A 6,034-nucleotide genomic window follows, 5' to 3' on the forward strand; every position below is an offset into this window, starting at 1 on the left:
TCACTTTAGACCCATGTTGTGCATCAAAGGGTTAATGTTTTTTAATTTACTTAATGTTTTATTTAATTTATTTACAGTAAAAAATGGAATATAATGGTAATGTAGTATACTGTATATTGTTAAATGTCTTTTTCTATTACATTGTTTATTTTTTGTCTTCATCTAAAGGGGAAATAATTTTGTGGTGGGCTGCAACAGAGAAATTTCCCCGTTTTGGGATTAATAAAGTTGAATCTGAATGTTAAACGTGAAATCAACAGTGCTAATATCTTTTTACCGTAATATTTAAAAAAGTTGCACCGTATTTATTACGGTAAAGTTCCAGCAACCACAGCTGCTGTTTTGTTTACCGTAAAAACAACAGTTTTAAAGTGCGATACAAGGTTCGGTTTTCCAATAATATTCTAATAGTTTCCAGAGAATATCAGTGTTCAGTGTGTATGTGCTGGATGGTGTGGATCCTTATGAACAGTCAGTGTTTTATGGAGTTGCAGACGTTGTTGTGGTCAGTATATAATGTACATATACTTACTTCCTACGAGCTCTGCACTAGTACAGAAAGACGTTTAAAATGTGGCTGCTTAACAAAGGTGATGGAGATTAGATTACCTGTTTGACTTCTGAGACACGGCCGTTTGGTTTCCATCAGGCTGGATAACTTTCTCATGAAGGAGGCTTGGATAAAACTTTTCCATCACGTTTTAAACATCTGCATTAAGGTTTTAAACATGATGTTAATGCTGTAAAATGGTTAAGTTTAGGCACCAAAACCACTTCCTTAAGGGGAGAAAAAGCCAGTGTTGGGCTTACTGGGGATTTCCACCGGACGCGTTACTGCAGCAGCACGTCAGCTTAGCCGGCCGGCCGTATACACGCGAGATAACGAGATCACGCCATAATCCTGACCATACGGGAGACCGCAAGCTCCCGTGATAAACTCTAAACTCTATTTATACAGTCTATGGATAAACTGTGTGTATGAAGTAAACAACAACAACGACAACCAACAGCTTACTTTGCTTCTCTGAGGTGAAAGATATGTTGATCTGACCATCTATCCTTATAAAAACAATATGTTATGTCATAAATGATTGTATGATGTTCCACTTCAACAATTAGTCTCTTGTCTTCGGTGTCGCCGATCCTCTGAGACCCTTTGATTGATTGATTGATTGATTGATTGATTGCTGATCTGGTGCCCTGGTCATAACATAACGTTGATGTGAAGTAGTTTTAGGCTGCATGAACTGCGTATTGTGTTTTATTTTGAAAGGGGCGGAAGTGTTTTACGCTGAATCTGAGTCGGACTTCCTGTCTGGTGCGATCTGCTCTGTTGAGATTCACGCGAGTTGGCAGCGTCTCGCGGAGAAATAGAAGTCCTAGCTAATGCTCGCGGAGAGACGCTGACGCGACGCTGCAGTAACGTTACGCTACGCGCCCGGTGGAAACGCTCTCATTGATTAGAGTGTTACCTATTTGCAACGTCATACGCGACGCTGACGTTACGCTGCAGTAACGCGTCCGGTGGAAATCAGGCTTTACAGAAACACTCCCAGATATAGGGTCTCAAACTGGCGGCCCGCGGGCCAATTGTGGCCCTCATGACGATATTTTGTGGCCCCCACCTTGATATGAAAGTTTAATGTGAGTTTTATATGAATTTTATATGTTAAATCTTGACCTGTAAAGTAACTAAAGCTGTCAGATAAATGTAGTGAAGTAAAAAGTTCAACATTTGTCTCTAAATGTAGTGAAGTAGAAGTATAAAGTGACATTTATATGACCGTGTTGTGTGTGGAAGGTCCCTTTAATTACTTTTTTGGGTTTTGTTTTTTTGTCATTTTGTGTCTTTTTAAAGTAATTTAGTGTTTTTCAGCCATTTGGTGTCTTTTTTGGTCATTTTATGTCTTTTTTTTTGTAATTTAGTGTCTTCTTTTGGTCATTTTGTGTCTTTTTTTGTAATTTTGTGTCTTTTTTGGTCATTTTGTGTCTTTTTTTAAGTAATTTAGTTTTTTTCTGTAATTTTGTGTCTTTTTTGGTCAATTTGTGTCTTTTTGGGTCATTTTATGTCTTTTATGGGTCATTTTGTGTCTTTTTTGTAATTTGGTGTCTTTTTTGGTCATTTTGTGTCTTTTTTTAAGTAATTTAGTTTTTTTCTGTAATTTTGTGTCTTTTTTGGTCAATTTGTGTCTTTTATGTAATTTTGTGTCTTTGTTTGATCATTTTGATACTGCCTCCAGCGGCCTCCAGGTAATTTGAGTTTGAGACCCCTGTATTATTGTAAACAGGACACAAACACCTGACCAGGTTAAAAGACCACCTAACACAGGTGACTCTACATCACGTTGCATCATGGGAAACTGACGCATTCCAGTGTATTACTTTACCTCAGAAATCATATCAACCATTCACAAGGTACACTGTATATCTTATATTCAAAGAAGTAGACAAATAAATGATACAGTGTGTGTGTAGTAAGGAAATACTCTGATCACATGACTCCAGATGAAAACAGAGCAATCATAAATTAGACGTGTGAAATCTATAAAAATGCAATGTGGACAATTTTGACTTGAACATATATTTATTTTCATTTCCTTGATAACATTCTTCACAGATACAGCTCCCCTCACTCATACATCTGTTACACATCAAAAGCATTGTTGTTCAGTATCAAAGTTATAATGTAATTATTATCATTATTATCAATATTATCATTGTGTTCTTCCATTGAACAGACCAGTTCAGATCCATCCATCACTCATCGCTCTACAAATACCTTCATACTTTCATGTACAGAATCATCTCAATAAATTAGAATATGATGAAAAAGTCCATTTCCAGAAGTTCAAGTCAAGCAGCCTCAACCAAGTATGGAATCATATCGATCAATTTGTACCATTTCCTTCAGTTGTTTCTTATGACTCACATAATCAGACAATCAGCAGCTCATATATGCATTTATCTCTATATTTTTCTCTTTAATTTCTAGCTAACGGTGTCAAACTCCTGCTGCAGCTGAAAATAGAGCATAGCTGGGGATTTATAATCTGCATAAAAATATTTTATACATCTGTTCCTTTACAAAACCTACGTTTTTTTGTAGATAGTTTTTGTGTGAACTGAGGAAAAACAACAACATTACAGATAGTGTTGTAGTCACTAAAGACTATGAAATGTAATTATGAAAATAGTTTTTATGTACAGTCGGAAAATTATATTTGTAGGCTGTACATAAATAATTTCTACATTCCAAGCAATTAACAGCAACAAATATTTATTTATTATAGACAGCTCATTGTGAGACATACTTTACTATGTCATATTCATTTAAACATGCATCCAAAGCTGCACCAATCAATAACTTTTATTGTGTTTTTGTTTGTTGTTGACGAGGATTATGGATGAACTGCTGGCTACTGAAACACAAATTAAAATAGGTGTTAGCGACTGGATCGATCCGGAGACCAGCACGGACATTATTCTTAACGAGCCGCGGGGGTCGGAGGCTCTTCTTAACGAGCCGCGGGGGCCGGAGGCTCTTCTTAACGAGCCGCGGGGGCCGGAGGCTCTTCTTAACGAGCCGCGGGGGCCGGAGGCTCTTCTTAACGAGCCGCGGGGGTCGGAGGCTCTTCTTAACGAGCCGCGGGGGCCGGAGGCTCTTCTTAACGAGCCGCGGGGGTTGGAGGCTATTCTCAACGAGCCGCGGGGGCCGGAGGCTCTTCTTAACAAGCCGCGGGGGTCGGAGGCTCTTCTTAACGAGCCGCGGGGGCCGGAGGCTCTTCTTAACGAGCCGCGGGGGCCGGAGGCTCTTCTTAACGAGCCGCGGGGGTTGGAGGCTATTCTCAACAAGCCGCGGGGGCCGGAGGCTCTTCTTAACGAGCCTGACACTTTCCCGGTGGACACTTTTCCCCCTAAAGGAAACACGGCTAAAATGTCTGTTTTTGTTTACAGATTGTTGAAAAAATAAACTGCCCCAAGTGGCAAAAATGGATTAGTGCAGCTTTAAATATGACATGTCTAAATAAAGTTCAATGAGGATGTTGCAGTAGATGAAAACAGCTGCATGCTGTTGACACATCAGAACATTTAGAGCCCTCTTATTTATTCAATGTCAAAAAATAAATTCCATTACTGAGGCTTGTAAAGTGCTCATGCACATTCAACTGACATAATGATGTTTTTTTGTTATTATTATTATCCCTTTGATACACAACATGGGTCTAAAGTGACCTGATATGTATGAGTTTTTATGTTCTATATATCTTTGCAATAAATTATTTTCATCATTCAGTATTCCAGGTTTTCCTCAATTAGTTTGTTTTTGATCATCATACATCCTAATTTTATGTTTTCCTTTATTTATTTTTTAATAAAATCCCTTTTTATGTCACTACTCTTCTAATGCACAACATGGGTCAAAAATGACCCATATCCATTTAGCTAAGTAGCATGTTAAGCTAACTACTTAGCTAACTTCTTTGCTTGTAATTTTAGCTAAGTAGCTTGCTATGCTAACTACTTAGCTATCTTCTTGGCTAATAATTTTAGCTAAGTAGCTTGCTAAGCTAACTACTGAGCTAACTTCTTGGCTAAGTAGTTAGCAAGCTACTTAGCCAATTAGTTAGCTAACACAAAAACGTTTTTTCTTCATAAAGTATGAGAGGCAAAATGGAAATAATGATCTGTTGTTATCAAAAACAAGATATTTAAAGAATACTTGGAATATTCAATCATAAAATAAGCTGATATAAAAAAAAATAGAGCACAGAAACACACAGCAGCATTAAATAACAGTATTATATTAAATAACAGTATTATATTAAATAACATGGGAATGAATGAGGGTCATTTTAGAGCATGTTGTACATTAGAAGGGTTAAAACAAAACGGCTTGATTTGTGTGTTTTGGGTTGAAAGTAGCTCAAACAGTCCTCACACACACTAAAAGGCTTGGAAACATGCACTCATGCTCTATAAATATTGTCTGTAATACTTGCAAGGCCTCAGTGGCAGCAAGCGTTCATCATTCAAGTACATTTGTAAAGAAGGAACTAAAAGTCTTCAGCATTCATTAGCATAGTAACATGGAGGATCACCCTCCCACTGCATGCTGCCGCTTCAAACCAACAAACTACTGCAGAACATTCGTATGCGCTTCATATTCACCTAAATATAAAAAGAAAAAAAAACATGCACAGATACACATATTCCATATACATAAATATCTCTTATTCTGACTCTTGCAGATAGTTTTTTTGGCTGAAGACTGATGCTCCACAGCAGGAACAAGGTATAGAAAATAGTTATATGCTTTATGAAAATACATTAAGTCAGAAATTCAGAATGTTTGGAGTATTTGGGATTAGGCTAATTAGCCCTCAACACTTTTTCAAAATTCCACTTTTCACTGATTTAGGTTGAAGTGATAAAATACTCTAAAGGAGTGAGCAACATCTTTCTCGTTTTATGTTTTTAATAAGAGTGATAACAGGGAAAACAAACATGTTCTGCCATCTACAACCTCATCTCGTAACTGAACAGTGAGCTAGAGCTTCAACAGCTGGTTTCACCGTGGTCTCGTGACAGAACCAAACTAAAAATTGCTTAAAAAAAAAAAAAGGTTTGACTTTTTTATTTTGACTGTCAAAATAAAAAAAATCCAAATGCACTTGAAGTAAATAGACTTGGAGTAGATGCATGTCCTATAATGGTTTCAGAAAGGACAAACATTGATATGATCTACCTGCAAACTGCAAAAAGATCTAAAAACCAGATCAAACAGTAAATCTAAAGGTCTAAAACCAGATCAAACAGTAAATCTGAGGGAAATGATCTAGCTGCATGGACAGATAATTTACCTTGACAAGATTTATTAAATTAAGATTATTAAATCTAGAAATAAGCATGTTGAACACTTACAATAATAAATTAACTCTTAAAACAAGATAAATGATCTAACACTTCTAAATCTAAAGTTTTTTTTTATCTTGGTAAGAACCAAATAATCATCAGGTCACTCTGCTCGGGCCAG

The sequence above is a fragment of the Centropristis striata genome, chromosome 13 (genome assembly GCF_030273125.1).
Source record: "Centropristis striata isolate RG_2023a ecotype Rhode Island chromosome 13, C.striata_1.0, whole genome shotgun sequence".
Classification (NCBI taxonomy): Eukaryota; Metazoa; Chordata; class Actinopteri; order Perciformes; family Serranidae; genus Centropristis; species Centropristis striata.